Below are 22,012 nucleotides of genomic sequence, written 5' to 3' on the forward strand. Positions count from 1 at the left end.
CGAACACCAAGCCTATTCCCTCTTCAACCACAACCTCGCTTTTTTCATCTCATGTTGTATGTAGCCTTTCCCTCTGGTAACCTGCTGTTTCACAACCTTAGGCCTACAGCTGTCAGTCACCTGTCACTAAGAACAATCACTATTTAGTTTTTTGGATAGTGTGTCTGATCAACACTGTTATGTCTAACGATTTTACGGGGAAATCTGGACTTCTGATTCATCGCTGAACCACAGTTTTATCACAAACGATTTGGACTAGCTAACTGGGTGTCACGCAAGTGTAGGAAAGACTAAGTGCAACACAAAGGGATGAGGGGAGGGGAACCCAACATTAAGAAAGGGGGGAGTGGGGACCCCTAGGCAGATCTAACATCACCCTGTCTGCCCTAAACATCCCTATATAGGTTCTGCACCTATCGCCGATCAGGAACCTAATCCCTTCCTGACCCTGCCAATAAGCCCTGCTTAGGGAAGGACGAGATGAAACTAGTCGATCCCCACTCCAACTAAAGACAGCTGGAAAAGACAAACAAGGAAAACGCTTATCTTGAGTAGACTCAGAGAGGTTACCCAGACATCCTCCAAACATCAAGGAGGAAGATAGCCGACTGCAATAGCGCCAAGCCTCAACAGGGGGAAATGGAAGTATTACTGGCAATTCCCAGCAGTTACTGAAGTGGAATAGCGCCTTCAGGCGACAATGGCATAGAACAGATCTCAGACTGGCAGGGCCACAGCATATTTCTGTGAAGTACTCTAGGGGCGGACGCCCCACTCTCAATCTGCACCTTGTAGACAGGGCCGTTAGCATACACTCGCTCAATTACTCTGTAAGGCTGTACTTCCCATCTCTCAATTAGTTTTCCCTTCGGGCATTTCCCTCTGACTAATACTCGGTCTCCGTGTTGGAGCGGTAACTCTTGAGTCGGTTTACAGCCCGTAGGTTCTTTTTCTTGCAGCTGCTGACCCGCCAACCGCCGTATCGTTTGTAATCGTTGCCGATGCTCTTTCACCCATGAGGTGACAGTTTGCACGATCAGCTCCTCTGGCTGTTCCAAATTCAGCTCAATGATCTCTCGTCCAGCTCTTCCAAACAGCAGTAGATAGAGGGTATAACCCGTGGTGGAGTGGACCCGATTGTTGTAGGTCCAGACCAACTCTGGCAGGTAGTCTGACCAACACACCTTCTTATCCTCCTCCAACATTCTCAGCATTTGAAGTAAGGTTCGGTTGAAGCGTTCACATGCTCCGTTGCCTTGAGGATGGTAAGGGGTGGTCTGGGACCGCTTGATGCCATACATACGATACAGTTCTTCCATCACCTTGCCTTGGAAACATGCGCCTTGGTCAGAGTGGATGCACTTTGGGCACCCATACACCCGGATGAAGTCTTGACAGATGGCTCGCGCCGCCGATTCTGCAGTCTGATCTCTAGTAGAGGTGACTACTGCAAACTTAGAGAAATGATTGGTCATCATCAAACACTATTGTAGCTCTCGGGCTGAGTGTCCCACGAGGAGATAGTTGATCATCAAGACTTCTAGCGGCTCCTTAGTTTGTATGGTCTGGATGGGTGCCCTCTGTTCGGTACTCTTAATGAGGTCACATACTCGACATTGCTGGCAAACCTCTTCCACCACAGACTCCAACCGGGGGGATACACATACCGCTGCAACCAGTGGTAGGTCTTTGTGGACCCGAAGTGAGCTACAAATTTGTGGGCTACTTTAGCTACTTCTTGAGCCATTCTCCCTGGGATGACCACCTGCCACCTTACTTCCATATCTTTTGGCTGTTGTCTCTTACGATATAGCACTGACTCTCGCACTTCCAGTCTATCCCACTGGTGTAACACACTCTTCATTTCAGAGTCCAGATCATTTCTCTCTTGTTTGCCAGGCTTTCTGAGTTACCCACCATTTCATCTGTCTCAGAGCTTCGTCTTCATCCTGAACATATCCCCATTCCTCATTGGTTCTCGCCAGGGACCGGGGTAATGTGCAGGCCTCCCTTCTTGACTGGGCCGCAACCACTGGGGGCTTAAACTTACGAAAGTCTCGGGTTTCCTCCTCTTCGTGTTGCTCATTGACATCCCCCATTGGAGTCTCCACAGTCACTCTTGACAGCCCATCAGCATTTGTTTTTTCAGTAGCAGAGCGATAACGGATGGTAAAGTCAAACTTGACTAGGCGAGCCACCCACCGTTGTTCTAAAGCCCCCAATTTAGCATTCTCAAGGTGGGCTAGGGGATTATTGTCTGTTCGAACTTGAATCTTGGTCCCTGTCAGGAAGCCTGCAAACTTCTCTGTCATGGCCCACACCAGGGCAGGAGCTCTAACCGGAAGGAGCTGTAATTGTGAGGGTTTCTTTCGCTGTCTCACAGGGACCTGCGATGACTCTCTCATGTCCATCCTGTATCTGAGCAAGTACTGAACCGAGTCCATGAAGGCTACCATCAGTGTACAACAGGAACGGTTGATCGAAGTCTGCGTAGGCCAAAATCGGGGCTGAGGTAAGGGCATTATTTATGGCCTGGAAGGCGTTGTCTTGTCTCTGGGCCCAAGGGATGTACTGGGTCTTTGGTACCCCAGCGGTCCCCCTCAGCAGCTCATTGAGAGGACCCGCCACCTTCAGGAAGTCTTTAACGAACCGGCGGTAATACCCGGCGAAGCCCCAGAAAGGCCTGGAGTTCTCTCACTGTTCGAGGGACTGGCCACTTCTGCATAGCAGCCACTTTTTCTGGTGAGGGTAGAACTCCATCATGTGACACTATGTGGCCCAGGTACTCGATCTCTCTCTTGAAAAGGTGGCACTTCTTTGGCTTCACCTTCAGGTTATGAGCCCGCAGTAGTCCGAGTACCTGTCCAAGCCGGGCAAGATGTTCTTCGAATGAGGCAGAAAACACAATGATGTCATCCAGATAGATCAGGGTGGCCTCAAAATTTAAGTCTTCCAAACACTTTTCCATCAGCCGTTGAAATGTGCCTGGAGCATTGGAGAGCCCGAAGGGCATCCGGTTAAACTCGAACAGCCCCATTGGGAGGATGAAGGCGTTTTTTTCTTTGTCTTTCTCTGCCATGGCTACTTGCCAGTATCTGCTTGCTAGGTCCAGGGTGGAGAAGTACTTGGCTTTCCCCAACGCTGTCAAGGATTCCTTGATGCGGGGCAACGGATACGAGTCTCGAACAGTGCAGGCCTTGAGTTTCCTGTAATCTACGCAGAACCGGATGGTCCCATCCTTTTTCTTGACAAGCACCACCGGGGCTGCCCAAGGGCTCTGACTACTCTGCACCACTCCTGAATCCAGCATCTGCCTCAGTAATATTTTCACCTCTTGATACATCTTGGGCGGGATTTACCGGTGTCATTCTCGAATTGGACGAGCTTCTCCGGTCGGTATCTCATGCGTGATGGCTCAAGTACAGCCGAAATCCTCGGCGAATGCGGCCTGATTTTCCCACAGCATAGCTTCTATTGCTTGCACACGCTCAGGGCCCAGAGCCTTCACATCCACTTCCATTTGATCAAGGATGACCCATCCACTCCACTCCGGGGATGGCGTCTCTTTGGTCTCCGCAGCAACTGCTAGGGTCCACCCCACACCTTCTTTTGGCGATAAAGGCATCTCCTTCTGACTCACCACTTCACCTTTATGTAGGTACACCAGGGCCAGATCTGTCCCTCATGGCAGGGTGACCTCCCCGGGGCCCACATTCAAAGCTCTTATGGGGACGTGTCCTCGCTGGACCACAGCTATCGTATGAGCTATCATGACTTCTTGGTCCACTCCTCTGCCTACCACAGGCTGAACAATCACTTCCAACCCGACAAGGTTGCGATGTGTCCCCACTGAAAGGTATACTATAGTTTCTCGCTCGGGAGGCAGGATTACAGGTTCTTTACCAGAAGCCCTGATGACCCCTACCGTCTGATAGGATGGCACACACTTCTGCGTCCCACAGATGCGGATCAGTCGTTGAAGGGCTTCTCGAGTAGGCTTATGTGTAGTAGCCTTCTTCTAATATCCAGGTCCCCCGTCTGGTAAACATAATCTGATCGAGTTCACATAGGATATTCATTCCCAGTACTACAGGCACATCTTCTTTGATAGGCTCAGGGACTAGCAGGATCCCTTTTCTCCCCACTTCTTGCCCACAAATTCGAATATTCATCCACACGACCCCTGTGACTGGGATCGGTTGTTGGTTGGCAGCAAACAACAGGATCAATGTCTCTTTTTCTGGCTTGGCCAGGGCCTGGAAATGCTGCTTGAAATATGTTTCTGGCATCGTTGTCACTTGTGACCCGGTATCTATCAGGCAATCCACTAGAGCTCCCTCAAATTCAGCACGTAGGATGGGACACCCAGCAATCAATTGTTTGTTATGATATGGAGCGGCCTCTTTCCTCGCCTTCCCCACAGAGTGCTGCACTACTGCGGGGGTTGGTAGTTTTAACGGCGGCTTCCACTGGCCTTGAGTATAGTTCCGACAGTCTCTGGCAAGGTGCACCCGTCCTCCACATTCCCAGCATTGGATGACTCCTCCTAGCCGGGGGGCACCTCGAGCCTGTCCTCGTGCCTCCGAAGCCTGATGGGAGGGGGTTTGCCCCCACAGATCCCTTATCGGTTGGGCTGAAGAATGGTTGCATGAGTACGGTGCATCAGACTGTTGTAGTTCCCCCACTCTTCGCTCCACCTGGGTCAGTTTCTCTTGCACGTTGACAAGGGACTGCTGCAAGTCTTGCACCACCTGGACCAGCACCTCCTGATGGTTTGGGTCCCCTCTGGTATTGGCGCCCTGGACACACATCACCCCAGACGCGTAGCTCTCCTCTTTACTTAGGGCCACTGTTTCTGCCAAGATTTGACAAAACGTCAGAGCCAGATCTGCCCAGACCTGTTCTGACAGTGCACGCCTGACAGTGCTGTGCAGTCCCAGAATGAATTGCTCTGGGAGTATCCGGTCTTTAGAGCCCATGCCACCAAATCCATCTGCCTCCTTTCTCTGCACCTCCGCTAACACTTCTTGCAGTGCTGTTGCATACTGAGAAATTCCTACTTCTTCCTGCTGCAGCCTAGAGAAAAATTTGTCGTGAAGGTGTCCGGCGTTAGCAGTCTCATCGTAGATCTCTTCCACGAGAGTGAAGAGATCTACGAGTGAGTTCTGGTTGTAGGCAGACGTTTCTATGGGCTTCTCCCTCTAAGGCAGTTAAAGCAATGTCCGCTTCAAGGTCTGGACTGATGTTATAAATCTTCAGGGTGCTTTGCAGCTGGGACACCCAGTCAGACAGTGGCATATTATTGCCGTCAAACTTTGGTAGCACACTAAATAAGGTGCCCATAGGGTGTGTCCTTGCAGGTGTTCCACCAATGCCCACAGCATCTATATTAACATTCCTGCCATTGCTGTCTGCTGCTTCCTTCTTGGTGACAGTACCCTGCTCGCAGCACCACTTGAAGCGATGGCTGGGGAACCACCACGGTTCAGGAAGACTACCATACACAAGATGAGGTGCAAACAACAAAGGGTAGATTTATTGGAAGGCAAGGAATGAAGTGGATGAGGAAGAGGCAAACAGGGGTATGCAATGGCAAAAGATAATTTACAAGAGTTATATTCTTTAGCTTGTCCGTAAAATAGCACAGTGCTCCAACTGTTACAGATTCAATATATGCCACACAAGCAAGTGCAAACAATAAACAAATAATGATGCTACTCTACGTATAACCTCCCTGGCCCTAAGCAGGCCACACGGCTCCCGTGTACTGACTATTGAAGCCTACACTAGGCCCTGACATGTGCACAAAACAGGCACAAACTCACGGTGATGTTGGGGACTCAGATCCAGTCCCGGGGTGCCCCAACAGTCTAGTACGGTGGTGCGCATGGCTTTCTGCCAGCTCCGTGGAACGTGGTCTTCTCTTTGCTTCGGCGTCCTGGAGGTGCTCCTGGAAACTGTAAATCCCTTTCTCTGTAACTTTGTGGCTTCTCAAACTCACACAGGACAGCCACTCTTGCTGCACCCGGAAAATTCTGTCAAATTTCACAAGTCCACTCCGTTACAGGCTGTGGGTTCTCTCTTGCAGCTATAAGCACAAAGTTCTCTCTGCAGCAGCTCCAGCTCACACACGCTGTCCAGGCTCCACCCCCACCCTCTGCTCAGTCCAGTTCATTCACACAGTCTATTGCAGGAGAGAAGCAGAACATTCCATCATGCCAGACAAGGGGGTGCAGCCTCTTTAAGTGACAGCGTGTTCCTTACTGTCCATAACAGCAGCACCCTCTTACACTGTTACAAGTGTGCAGAGAAAAAAAAACAAAAACACATTTTTTATTACACATCATCAATAATCCTGTATAATGGGAGACTCGCTTGCATTCTATATATGTAGTATCAGTAATGATGAGCTGTTGGCCATGACTTCCTATCCCTAGACTATAAAAGCCTAAAATGCCCGCTGCTTTTGCTACCTACTGCTTTTCCTGCACAATCTTTAATAGTTCCTCTAATAGTTCCTCTGATATGCTAGATAAATGGATATGATTATTAAGGAAGGCAGAAAGGAACTCCAGTGTGATCTCATGAGAGCCTGCACTCTTTTTAGCAATTTGTTAAAAAGCATCTGGCATTTTCTTTTTTATTCCATGCAACTCGAATTGTTTAAATTCACTGGGATCTGAAAGTTTCAGAAGATTCTACTGCTGATTCACAACAGATCTATTAAAAAATCTCTAGTATCGAGGCCATGAGATTTTGTGTGTGAATATAGCTTGACAGTATAGTAGAGGAGGGAAGAGATTAAGATAATGTTTTAAGTTATTATTTTAATCTCATTAGAGCTAATCATTTTTTAATGATTTTTAATTAAAGGTTAAACAAGTGTGATCTTTGCATTTAATATTTATTGCATATGTCATTTTTTTAGATTTGAGACCAACCTTTCAGAGGTGGATAAAACCTCAGACAGATCTTTCTAATCTCTCTGGTAACCCTATCCCTATTGAAGAACGGTCACACATAAAAATACCTCTTCAGGTCCTAGCTCCATACCTGCTGGCCAATTCAACAACATCACAATCTGCACTTGCAACAAGCCAGAAAACATGGCAAAAAATGGTTCTACTCATTTCTTACCATATTTAAGCTGCGAAGCTGAAGGAGATGTGGAGGATACATTTGCAAATAATTAATATGCAAATTGCCTCTTCAGAGAAAAAGAGGACTTGAACTCTATAGTGCCACCTGTTGGAAGTAGCGATCCTACAAGTCACAACCAGCCCTTTAACGAGTCTTGTAATATGACTTAGGATAAAAGCCAAGTCAGTATCTCAATTTGCAGACACGGTGTTTCTAGCTGTTGGCCCTTATCAGTGCAAAGCATGAGAACTTATTTTTGCAAATAGTTGTTAGGCATGTTTACACAGAGTTCCTGAAAAATTAAGACTGCAAACTTTTGGGATATTAATCATAGTGCTTAAAGGCTACACCTCGCCAAATTATCCACAGCATTGCTTCACTGCTTTGGAGCATTTGTATGACACAGGCAATACAGTGGCTACACCATTTATGCCTTCCTGCTCAAGCAGGTCATCACATGTCCTATTATGGGCCACACCATTCAGTGTATAATCTTTGACATGATCGTGTCCCTTGTTTTTGGGTACACCCCCAGAGCATTTATTTGGTCTACAAAACTTGGGCCCTCTTATGCCAGCCTTCATCTCCCATTACCTCAGCAGTCCTCCTATCCGAATTCTCTGTCATCTACTGTACATGTGGTGAACATTGTAATTTATTTCAATTGTAGTACTCTTAATCACCGCTAAGCATTAAATTACAACCCATATTTCCAGGAGCTCACTTAACTCCAAGTTTAATAGTCCACAGTATCCCCTCCACTAAATTAAAAAAAAAAAAAATCAGGCCATGACAAGCTTTTCACCATAGAATAGAGACTATTCACTGTTTTATAGTCATTCATGGATGCCTTCCTTTATAGGGGGGCTATATGTGTTTTTGTGACATACTGATGGAATACAGATGATAATACGAATGACAGTAGTTCATTTTTTCTGGATGAAAATTTTTAACAAGCTCATTTTCAATGTGGCTTTTGAAGCAGATCCACTTCAAGACTCACTCAAAAAAACTATGTGAACAGACCAAAAATATCAACTTCAAGGATAGTTTGTTCACTTCCTGCCAAAGGGTATGTGCAGACAATGTCTTTTTCAGGCATGTCCGCTCTGAAAGCTGACTAAAAACGCACAACAAAATACTAAAAACAACTCACATATGCATAGCAATGTCAAAACGACTTTCTGTGCATATGAGTGAGGTGGCCAGGGTGGTAGTCATGGCAAAGGGCTGTTTTGTTCCCACACCCCGCAAAGAAAACATAATATACTTTCTGATGTGTGGTGTGGGAGTATTGCACAAAACTCACGTTTGCAGATCCTGCTGATCCCATAGTCCCGTCTCCGGACAATAGCACACACTCAGAAACAGACACCGTAATCCTCTTTAACAGTGTACCTGTACTTGATAAACAATCCATGGCAGTTTCAGTACAGCAAAAGTTCATGTTTTCAGCTTGAGCTTTCCCTCTCAATGTTGACTCCTCTAGCCTCTGAGATGCTCTTCCTTGCTCTGTGGTCCCATATTCAGCCTGAGCTTTCCTTCTCAATGCTGGCTCCTCTAGCCTCTGAGATGCTCATCCTGGCTCTGGGATCCCCATATTCCTTCGCCCACTTTCCCATACTGGTTCCCACTCCAGCTCCCCTTCACTGGTAGAAAAAGGTTCCTCTGTCCTTATTTGAGCCATAGGTCCCGGATTTTCTAAGGGATACCATTGTACTAAGTGGCGGATGTCCGCATTCTGCTTTTCCCAAGCGTTCTGTGCCTTTCCGTACTGTGTGGTCCTCTGGCCTGTTTTGACTTCTCCTAATTTACTCTCCAGCACTATCTTAACATTACAACTATAATACACTACTGTACACAGCTCCCACTGACTGACTGAGAATCAGGAACCCTCCCAACATGGAAATCCCCTTATTTCCATATTCCTATACTGGCACCCTAGTTTTCCTAACTCTATTGTGCCCCACTATACTATACCCAATCATATCCTAATTTATAGCTACCCTCTTATCTTATCCTTAACATCTTTACCTAATCACTATGCATAAATGACATGTAATCACTATATAATAACATTAAGTTAATACAGTAATGTTCATAAAATTCTATGCAGCAGCACATAGTATAACAGTGACTATCAGCACACATTTAATACCTACACTGTTTAGGCTGCTGGTGAATGATGCTGAGCTCTCAGCATCTCATCCACCAGTGGTTTTCAGCTGGGACGGTCACATCTTGGCAAGGTTGTGAAAGGCACTTACTTACGAAAGATGCCAAAAAAAGGCGCCTCGGGAAAAAAGGCGCCGACTTTTTCCTGAAGTGTTTTCCTTTTGCAAAACCAGGCGGATACCTCAGGGTCTAAAAGATGTCATGTACACATATCTTTATGTATCCAACCCATTGAAAGGTACCTTTGTCATTAGATAATACAATAAGTGTTATTTGCTTGACTCATCGGCTTGGTGTTTATACGGTAGATTATCACATCATATTGGTAAGTCAATCTCCAATTTTTCTTTAAAGTGAGAAATAGAAAGATATTTTTAGATCTTGAAAGAAAGAACTCTATATTGTGAAATATTGTGGAACATTTTTTTAAATCTACTTTTGTTTGGCAAATGGGATTTTATGAATATAAGAAAAATGTAGTTCTGGAAATTAAACTCCTTTATCTATTGAATTGACTATTAAATCAGACAAATCAACATTAGTTGTAGAAATATAGGAATATGGTATTAAATCTGCATTTCTTATTGATTGTCTCATTTCTGCATAAAAATGCAAATCAATTTAGCCAATGAATAGCTGTTAAAATGAATTGATCTTCAAGCTTACCTGTTTTGTGTTATTTCATGAGACGATGAAACTAATGGATTCCTTGTCTTGCTCATCTAACTCAAGTGTCCACTTTGTTCTGATTTAACCCCCATACAGCTAGAGATTAGTGATGATCCAGTGACTTCGGTGTACTTGAAGAATATGTTCGAGTCCCCACACATAACAAACCTAACAAACCGGCAATCCCTGCATGTGTTGCGGCTGCCCCCCCCCCCCCCCCCGAGACATGCAGCCACGGGGACTCGAACAAATTTTTTTAACAAGCCAAAAACACTCGGTTATCACCCTAGCATTCCCGGATAACACCTTATCCTAGCACATTTGCTCATCGCTTCAAGAGATTTGTGATTTAAAATGTGTCTTTCTTTTTCTTCAAATGTACTAAGGCATTAGGTTCAGGGGGGCGTGGTTTGCAGGGGAAGGGAGCTGACCTGTTTACGGGAGCTCCTGCAAATCCCCTATTTTAAGCTACTTTAGCTTACTCAAAGGTCAAAATCTTTGGGAACATGCCTGGACTGGGAAATAAGAAGAAAGAAGCTGACACAATGAAGAAATATCCTTTGCCGGGACAGAGAAGTTCCGGGTAGAGACCTAATGGAGACCTGCTTTCCTCTGGAGAAAAAGAGACTAGGCCTGCACCTCAAAATTTGGATTCCTGCCAAACCCCAATGGAGTCTTGGTCTCACAGAACACAGCCGGCCCGTCGGACACCTGCAATAAAGATTCCCACTCTTACCGCAGCTCCGGCACCAGCTGACAGAGATCTGAAGAAACATCGGGGGACCGCGGTGAATTCTGGTGCTATGACGCATCGGAGGAGAGCAAAGGATGAGTCACCGGCTTCAGCGCTGCACGGGCTCGGCGGGATTTCATCAGCTCACCGTGACTCAGGAGGTAATCTCATGCATGATGCGCCGGTGTTCATACCGAAGGAGGATGGCAGCGAAGGAGGAAGGACACTGGAAACGGCGATGGAGGAAGTGAGGAGTGCTGCACAGTTGCGAGCCTGTCCGGGGTACACCATCCTGACAAGGCAGAGGGAGAACCCTTGTGCAGGCATGTACTACGGAGGACAGAGAATGAACTTCAATCCAATATTGCAGCCAGCATGCAGCCAGCGGGTAAGGAAAGGGTGAATCAAACACCGGAAAACCCCGCCTCTATGGCTGAAAATTGTTCCCTCCAAATTCAGGTGACAGAGTTCCTTTAAACAAAACAATTCAGATGCAGTTGAAGTTCAGACTTTCAGCTTTCATTTGTGGGTATCCACATTAAAATTGGATGAAGGGTTTAGGAGTTTCAGCTCCTTATCATGTGCCACCCTGTTTTTAAAGGGACCAAAAGTAATTGGACAATTGACTCCAAGGCTATTCCATGGACAGGTGTGGGCAATCTGTTCGTTATGTCATTCTCAATTAAGCAGATAAAAGGCCTGGAGTTGATTTGAGGTGTGGTGCTTGCATTTGGAAGGTTTTGCTGTGAAGTAAACATGCGGTCAAAGGTGCAGGTGAAACAAGCCATCCTTAAGCTGTGAAAACAGAAAAAAACCATCCGAGAAATTGCTACAATATTAGGAGTGGCAAAATCTACAGTTTGGTACATCCTGAGAAAGAAAGAAAGAAAGCACTGGTGAACTCATCAATGCAAAAATACCTGGACGCCCACGGAACACAACAGTGGTGGATGATCGCAGAATAATCTCCATGGTGAAGAGAAACCCCCTCACAACAGCCAACCAAGTGAACAACACTCTCCAGGAGGTAGGCGTATCAATATCCAAATCTACCATAAAGAGAAGACAGCATGAAAGTAAATACAGAGGGTTCACTGTTATGATCTGGTGACCTTGGAGCCGCATGGGACTTTCTCAGGAGTAGGTGGAACCTGTACTGACCGCAAGCCCTAAACTGACACCGCAACTAGAAGTAGCCGTGGGGTGTACCTAACACATCCTAGACACCTCGACACAGCCGGAGGACTAAATACCCCTATAGATGGAAATGGGAATTCTATCTTGCCTCAGAGCAGAACCCCAAAGGATAGGCAGCCCCCCACAAATATTGACTGAGAGTATTAGAGGAAAAGACACACGCAGGCAGAAATCAGGATTTAGCAAAAGAGGCCACGCTAGCTAAATAGGAAAGGATAGGACAGAATACTAAGCAGTCAGTATTAAAACCCTAAAAATATCCACAGCAGATAATACAAAATTCCACATCTAACTAAAGACATGGAATGTATATCTGCTTCTCCTGAGAATCCAACTTGACTGAAAATATCCAACACAGTCTAAGCTGGACAAGAAAAAACCATGAATAGCACTGAATTGTAAAGCACACAGCACGTGTGCTGTAGAAACAAAAACCAGACACTTATCTTTGCCGATTTGGCAGCAGGGCAGGAGGAACCAGACAGAGATGCAAAACCTCCAAGAACAATGGACAACTGGCAAGGGCTAATGAATCCTGCACACCTAAATATCCCAGTCAGAGCTGCAATCAGCAGGGACACCTGCCCAGGATTGCAACCCAGGGACAACTGCATTACTATCAACAACCCCCGGAGGGAACCCAAGAGCAGAATTCACAACAGTACCCCCCCCTTGAGGAGGGGTCACCGAACCCTCACCAGAGCCCCCAGGCCGATCAGGACGAGCCAGATGAAAGGCACGGACCAAATCAGCAGCATGGACATCAGAGGCAAAAGCCCAAGAATTATCCTCCTGGCCATAACCCTTCCATTTGACAAGGTACTGGAGCCTCCGCCTCGAAAAGCGAGAATCCAAAATCTTCTCAACCACATACTCCAACTCCCCATCAACCAACACAGGGGCCGGAGGATCAACAGAGGGAACAACGGGCACCACATATTTCTGCAATAAAGATCTATGGAAGACATTATGGATAGCAAAAGAAGCCGGAAGGGCCAATCGAAAAGACACCGGATTAATAATTTCAGAAATCCTATAAGGACCAATAAAGCGAGGCTTAAACTTAGGGGAAGAAACCTTCATAGGAACATGACGGGAAGACAACCAGACCAAATCCCCAACCCGAAGCCGGGAACCAACACACCGACGACGGTTAGCAAAACGTTGAGCCTCCTCCTGAGACAATATCAAATTGTCCACCACATGAGCCCAAATCTGCTGCAACCTGTCAACCACAGAATCCACACCAGGACAGTCAGAAGGCTCAACCTGCCCCGAAGAAAAACGAGGATGAAAACCACAATTACAAAAGAAGGGCGAAACCAAGGTAGCCAAACTAGCCCGATTATTAAGGGCAAACTCGGCCAATGGCAAGAAAGCCACCCAATCATCCTGATCAGCAGACACAAAGCATCTCAGATAAGTTTCTAAAGTCTGATTAGTTCGCTCAGTCTGGCCATTTGTCTGAGGATGAAATGCGGAAGAAAAAGACAAATCAATGCCCAGCCTAGCACAAAAGGCCCGCCAAAACCTAGAAACAAACTGGGAACCTCTGTCGGACACAATATTCTCCGGAATACCATGCAAACGAACCACATGCTGAAAAAACAACGGAACCAAATCAGAAGAGGAAGACAATTTAGGCAAAGGCACCAAATGGACCATCTTAGAGAACCGGTCACAAACAACCTAGATGACCGACATCTTCTGGGAAACCGGAAGATCCGAAATAAAATCCATAGAAATATGCGTCCAGGGCCTCTCAGGGACCGGCAAGGGCAAAAGCAACCCACTAGCACGGGAACAACAAGGCTTGGCCCGCGCACAAGTCCCACAGGACTGCACAAAAGAAAGCACATCACGTGACAAAGAAGGCCACCAAAAGGACCTACCAACCAATTCTCTGGTACCAAAAATACCAGGATGGCCAGCCAACACAGAACAATGAACCTCAGAAATCACTCTACTAGTCCATCTATCAGGAACAAACAGTTTCCCCACTGGACAGCGATTAGGTTTGTCAGCCTGAAATTCCTGAAGAACCCGTCATAAATCAGGGGAAATGGCAGAAAGGACCACCCCTTCTTTCAGAATGCCGACCGGTTCAAGAACCTCAGGAGAATCAGGCAAAAAACTCCTAGAGAGGGCATCAGCCTTAATATTCTTAGAACCCGGAAGATACAAGACCACGAAATCAAAACGGGAAAAAAACAAGGACCATCGAGCCTGTCTAGGATTCAGCCATCTGGCAGACTCGAGGTAAATCAGATTTTTATGATCGGTCAAGACCACAATACGGTGCTTAGTTCCCTCAAGCCAATGTCGCCACTCCTCAAACGCCCACTTCATAGCCAACAACTCCCGATTGCCGACATCATAATTGCGTTCAGCAGGCGAAAACTTACGGGAAAAGAAGGCACACGGTTTCATCAAGGAACCAACAGGATCCCTCTGAGACAAAACGGCCCCTGCCCCAATCTCAGAAGCGTCAACCTCAACCTGAAACGGAAGAGAAACATCCGGTTGACGCAACACCGGGGCAGAAGTAAATCGGTGTTTAAGCTCCTGAAAGGCAGAGACAGCCGCAGAGGACCAATTCGTCACATCAGCGCCTTTCTTCATCAAATCGTTCAAGGGTTTAACCACATTGGAGAAGTTAGCAATGAAACGGCGATAAAAATTTGCAAAGCTCAAAAAGTTCTGAAGGCTCTTCACGGATGTAGGTTGAATCCAATCATGAATGGCCTGAAACTTAACTGGATCCATCTCTATAGATGAGGGAGAAAAAATGAAGCCCAAAAAAGAAACCTTCTGCACTCCAAAGAGACACTTAGACCCCTTCACAAACAGAGCATTATCACGAAGGATCTGAAATACCATCCTGACCTGTTTCACATGAGACTCCCAATCATCGGAAAAAATTAAAATGTCATCCAAATATACAATCATGAATTTATCAAGGTAAGTCCGGAAGATATCGTGCATGAAGGACTGAAAAACAGATGGAGCATTAGAGAGCCCGAATGGCATCACAAGGTATTCAAAATGGCCTTCGTGCGTATTAAACGCAGTTTTCCATTCATCACCCTGCTTAATACGAACAAGATTATATGCCCCCCGAAGGTCAATCTTCGTAAACCAACTAGCCCCCTTAATCCTAGCAAACAAATCGGAAAGCAGAGGTAAAGGGTATTGAAACTTGACCGTGATCTTATTCAAGAGGCGATAATCAATACAGGGTCTCAAGGAACCATCCTTCTTAGCAACAAAATAAAATCCTGCTCCCAACGGTGAAGAATATGCCCTTTCTCCAAAGACTCCTTAACATAACTCCGCATGGCGGTATGTTCAGGCACAGACAGGTTGAAAAGTCGGCCCTTAGGAAACTTACAGCCTGGAATCAAGTCAATAGCACAATCACAGTCCCTATGCGGTGGAAGGGAACTGGACTTGGGCTCATCGAATACATCCTGAAAATCAGACAAAAACTCTGGAATTTCAGAAGAGGAAGAAGAGGAGATTGACATCAAAGGAACGTCATTATGAACCCCCTGACATCCCCAACTAGTCACAGACATAGACTTCCAATCCAACACAGGATTATGTACCTGCAACCACGGAAAACCCAGCACGATAGCATCATGCAAATTATGCAACACCAGAAATCGACAATCTTCCTGATGGGCTGGCGCCATGCACATGGTCACCTGTGTCCAGAACTGGGGTTTATTTTTAGCCAAAGGTGTAGCATAGATGCCCCTTAAAGGAATAGGGTTCTGCAAAGACTGTAAGGAAAAACCACAATGCCTGGCAAACTCAAAGTCCATTAAGTTCAAAGCGGCACTTGAATCCACAAACGCCATGACAGAAAATGATGACAATGAGCAAATCAAGGACACAGATAACAGAAATTTAGGTTGTACAATACTGATGGTAAATGATCTAGCGATCCTCTTGGTACGCTTAGGGCAGACTGAAATGACATGAGAAGCATCGCCACAATAAAAACACAACCTATTCTGACGTCTGAATCCCCGTTGTTCCGTTCTAGACAGAATCCTATCACACTGCATTGGCTCAGGCATCTGCTCTGAGGACAACACCACAGCGCGCACAGTTCTGCGCTCCCGCAAGCACCGATCAATCTGAATGGCCAGAGACATAGAATCACTCAGACCGAAAGGCATGGGAAACCCCACCATAACATCTTTAACGGATTCAGAAAGACCCTTTCTGAAAATTGCCGCCAAAGCATCATCATTCCATTTGGTCAACACAGACCATTTTCTAAATTTCTGACAATACAATTCTGCCGCTTCTTGACCCTGAGACAGGGCCAACAAGGTCTTCTCCGCTTGATACACAGAATTTGGTTCATCATATAATAATCCTAAAGCCTGAAAAAAGGCGTCTACATGAAGCAAGGCCAGATTCCCAGATTCCAGGGAAAATGCCCAATCCTGAGGATCGCCACGCAGCAGGGAGATGACAATTTTAACCTGCTGAATGGAATCACCAGAGGATCGAGGTCTCAGAGCAAAAAACAGTTTACAGTTGTTTTTAAAACTCAAAAATTTGGACCTGTCCCCAAAAAACAAATCAGGAGTAGGAATCTTAGGCTCTAAAACTGGAGTCTGAACAATATAATCAGAAATACTCTGTACCCTAGCAGCAAGCTGGTCTACACGAGAAGCTAATCCCTGAACATCCATGCTAGCTCAAGACTCCTCAGTCACCCAGAGAAAAAGAGGGAACAAAAGACAAAGCAGGCTACAGAAAAAAAAATGGCTCAACACCTTTCTTCCCTTCTTCTGAGATGCATTTAACTCATTGCTGTCCAGTTGTACTGTTATAATCTGGTGACCTTGGAGCCGCATGGGACTTTCTCAGGAGTAGGTGGAACCTGTACTGACCGCAAACCCTAAACTGACACCGCAACTAGAAGTAGCCGTGGGGTGTACCTAACACATCCTAGACACCTCGACACAGCCGGAGGACTAAATACCCCTATAGATGGAAATGGGAATTCTATCTTGCCTCAGAGCAGAACCCCAAAGGATAGGCAGCCCCCCACAAATATTGACTGAGAGTATTAGAGGAAAAGACACACGCAGGCAGAAATCAGGATTTAGCAAAAGAGGCCACGCTAGCTAAATAGGAAAGGATAGGACAGAATACTAAGCGGTCAGTATTAAAACCCTAAAAATATCCACAGCAGATAATACAAAATTCCACATCTAACTAAAGACATGGAATGTATATCTGCTTCTCCTGAGAATCCAACTTGACTGAAAATATCCAACACAGTCTAAGCTGGACATGAAAAAACCATGAATAGCACTGAATTGTAAAGCACACAGCATGTGTGCTGTAGAAACAAAAACCAGACACTTATCTTTGCCGATTTGGCAGCAGGGCAAGAGGAACCAGACAGAGATGCAAAACCTCCAAGAACAATGGACAAATGGCAAGGGCTAATGAATCCTGCACACCTAAATATCCCAGTCAGAGCTGCAATCAGCAGGTACACCTGCCCAGGATTGCAACCCAGGGACAACTGCATTACTATCAACAACCACCGGAGGGAACCCAAGAGCAGAATTCACAACAGTTCACTGCACGGTGCAAGCCACTCATAAGCATCAAGAATAAAAAGGCTAGACTGGACTTTGCTAAAAAAAATCTAAAAAAGCCAGTACAGTTCTGGAAGAACATTCTTTGGACAGAAGAAACCAAGATCAACCTCTACCAGAATAGTGGAAAGAGAAAAGTATGGCGAAGGCATGGTACAGCTCATGATCCAAAGCATACCACATCATCTGTAAAACATGGCGGAGGCAGTGTGATGGCTTGGGTATGCATGGCTGCCAGTGGCACTGGGTCACTACTGTTTATTGATGATGTGACACAGGACAGAAGCAGCCAAATGAATTCTGAGGTATTCAGAGACATACTGTGTGCTCAGATCCAGCCATATGCAGCAAAACTGATTGGTCGTCAATTCATACTACAGATGGACAATGACCCAAAAAATAAAGCCAAAGCAACCCAGGAGTTTATTAAAGCAAAGAAGTGGAGTATTCTTGAATGGCCAAGTCAGTCACCTGATCTCAACCCAATTGAGCATGTATTTCACTTGTTAAAGACTAAACTTCAGACAGAAAGGCCCACAAACAAACAGCAACTGAAAACCACCGCAGTGAAGGCCTGGCAGAGCATCAAAAAGGAGGAAACAGAGTGTCTGGTGATGTCCATGAGTTCCAGACTTCAGGCAGTCATTGCCAACAAAGGGTTTTCAACCAAGTACTAAAAATGAACATTTTATTTAAAATTATTGAATCTGTCCAATTACTTTTGGTCCCTTTAAAAACAGGGTGGCACATGTTAAGGAGCTGAAACTCTTAAACCCTTCATCAAATTTTAATGTGGATACCCTCAAATGAAAGCTGAAAGTCTGAACCCCAACTGCATCTGAATTGTTTTGTTTAAAATTCATTGTGGTAATGTCTATAACCAAAATTAGAAAAATGTTGTCTCTGTCCAAATATATATGGACCTAACTGTATATATATATATATATATATATATATATGTATATATATATATATATATATATATATATATATATATACCGCAAGGGCAGGGTCCTCTTCCCTCTGTATCCGTCTGTTATTGTTAGTTTCATTTACTGTAAGTGATATTTGCATTTTGATGTAAACCCTTCTCATGTACAGCACCATGGAATTAATGGTGCTATATAAATAAATAATAATAATAATAATAAATATATAATAGTAGTGAAGCAGTATCCATGCTATGCAGTGATGAAGCAGTGACCCAGGAAAGTTCCAAAACAAAAGTCTCTTTAATGTTCAACTCACAAAAACACACAGCACACAATATCCTCTGGATCACAGCCGGGAAACATATCCTCCAGATTGCAGGCAATAAACATGCCAGTCCACCTCCGAGACCCATTGCAGTGGGCGACTGCACTGCCATATACAATGTGGGTGAGAGGTCTTTCAGCTTTCTTGGTGTTTTGCCTCCGCTTGCCTGTGTTACCTCACACAGGCAGAGCTCTGCAGAGCCTTCTGCTCTGCACATTCGCACAAACCAAACTGACACTGACACACCCAACCCTCTGCTTCTGTGGTTTTTACAAGCAACCTATGGCCTCCAGTCACATGGAAAACCAGGCCAGGAAGAAAACAAACTGCCCCACTACCATCCTGTAGTCCATTTCAAAAATAAAAACCCAGCAGATTTTCTTAAATCTGCCCTGGACAAATAGCTTGTCCAAGACCTATACTCACTTTTATTCTGCATTGCAATAACAGCTACGCCTGTGACTGCAATGCACTCCCATGGCCTCAATATGCCTCCGTGCGCATCCTGGGAGAAACATACAGTGACTCTCACATGTGATGGCGGTCAATATATATATACTAGACTGTGGCCCGATTCTAACGCATCGGGTATTCTAGAATATGCATGTCCCCGTAGTATATGGACAATGATGATTCCAGAATTCGCGGCAGACTGTGCCCGTCGCTGATTGGTCGAGGCAACCTTTATAACATCATCGTCGCCATGGCAACCATTATGACATCTACGTCGATACTGTGCCCGTCGCTGATTGGTCGAGGCCTGGCGGCCTCGACCAATCAGAGACGCGGGATTTCCATTATGACATCATCGTCGACATGCTGTGCCCGTCTCTCATTGGTCGAGGCCTGGCGGCCTCGACCAATCAGAGACGCGGGATTTCCAGGACAGACAGACAGACAGACAGATGGAAAAACCCTTAGACAATTATATATATAGATACAGTATATAAAACCTGATGCGTAAAAACTGTAGAGAGAAAAAAAATGAAATGCCAGAACTGAAGGTACAATGCAGATATTGATTTGAACTGTTTTGCCTTGATGGTTGCTCTTACATCTTGTGCTGCAGGAAGGTGGGGAATGCATTCAAGAAACAGTGGGTGGAAGGTGAAAAGAATTATGAATGTAATATACAGAAGCACATTAATCCTTTGTTATCGGCCTGGACACTCTAACTAAAAGGATTCCCCTTCATTTTCATATGTCCTTTAACATTTCTTTCTTTCATGCTTTTTAGGCCGGCGTCACACTAGAGAGTTTTACGGACGTATGCGAGGCGCAAAAACAACACCTTGCACACGGACCAATGAATCTCTATGGGGCAGCTTCTATTTGGCGTATATTACGCATCCATATTTTACGGGCGTAGAAAATTGCAGCATGCTGCATTTGTCAGCGTATTGCACAAAAAATCCACCAATGAAAGTCTATGGGTGCGCAAAAAATTCGGATTACACATGGACCAACAGTGTGACTTGCGTAAAATACGCAAGAGTTCAGCAGGTGACAGGAAATGTGCCAAGCCCTCAATCAGGAAGCTTAGACATGCAAATTAGCTGAAAAGGCCAGACAGACATCCCGGAAGTCTGCCGCACGCCTCCACGGAGTCTCCTGCATCTCTGGCCAATATTATTAATGTCGAAATGCTGCTGGTCCTGGTGCAAGAGAGGCCAGAAATATGGGATCAGTGAGATGCCCATTATTCCAACCAGGCCAGAAAAGAGGTGGCATGGAGAAGCATATGTGGGATTCTTTTCCCAGAATATGAGCAGCGGCCACGTGAGGTCCAGAGGCAGATAAGAAAGTACACTCATGTTTCTCTATGAATAATATTGCAAACTGCATTACCTTCATGAATTTGGGCCTTCTGATATTTTCATTAACATTAATCTCTTTTATTTATATAGCACCATTAATTACATGATTCTGGACATGAGAAAGGGGTTACGTACAGAGTTTTATAGATATCATTTACATTAAACAAATTTACAATGATATACTGCTACAGAGGGGAGAGAACCCTGTCCTTATGGCCTGAAATCCTATGTATTTTCCATTATATCGTATTGTGCTGTTTGTGTTTACAATCTTTATGCTGATGATATTTTTTAAGAAATGCAGGTTACTAGGCCACATTAAAATCTGTTATATCACTGACACATTGCGGTACCACTGTGCACAATGGCCTTATACATTAGTTTTTTTTCCTATCATTGCAGTGGAAGATGTTATGAGATGATGGCGCAGCATACGCGACCAATATAGGCGAGAAAGGCAGCAGCGGGCCAGGAGTGGGGCAGCAGCGCCTGCAAAAAAAAGGAAATATATTTATTATGACCAACTCTCCTTTTAAGATCCCAGTATAGACCTAAGACCGTAAGTAAAAACATAAATAAAAATTACACATATGTTTTATAAAGGTAAAATTTTAATTTATCATTAATTATTGTCATACTTTACAAACAGAACACAATCAAACCTCACTGAGAGGGAGACCGGCTCAGACTCGGAGGCCCTGATAGATCCAGTTGGGGAAGGAGAAGAGGTGACTGGCCTCATCCTTCCAGTGACATCACTACTGCAACATCTTCAGTTGCACCACATGATCCGGCAACAACTGGCCAAGAAGCTGCACCACCACCCGCAGCAGCACCACATCCAGGAAGTCAGGATGATCCAGGAAACAGCAGCAGCCCAACTGTTCCACTGGAGACATCCCCACAGCCTGCTGTCATTTCCCGCCATGGCCGCAGAAGGAGAGAGCTGCAAGAAACTCGCAGGAATGTGGACATTGGGGTCCTTAATTATTTGGCCAGGGCTGCACAGGATGATGGAGAGGAGGCCTATTCGAGGAGCCTGGCCCGGTACCTCCGTCCCATACCCCGTGAGGTGAGGCTACGTGTGAGAGGGTGTTTTCAGATACTTATTGATGCATGTACCCCACCAAATGAACCCTATGAATTATTTGAATTCATTGAGAGGTGGCAGCTGTCAGCACGTAACGTCTTGCACCTTCCATCATCTCAACAGGTGCCTGCTCAACAAGTCTTTGAAGCACCCCCTCCACGTGTGCCTACACCTCTACCCGTTCCCACCTAAAACCCACCAAGGCCAGCACGTTACCATGTGCCATCATACCATCAACCTTCCCAATATGGCCACTTGTCCAGACCTAGTGCTGGAGGCTGGTCCCACCCTGGGTTTGGAC

Source organism: Ranitomeya variabilis, chromosome 1, assembly GCF_051348905.1.
Source record: "Ranitomeya variabilis isolate aRanVar5 chromosome 1, aRanVar5.hap1, whole genome shotgun sequence".
NCBI lineage: Eukaryota > Metazoa > Chordata > Amphibia > Anura > Dendrobatidae > Ranitomeya > Ranitomeya variabilis.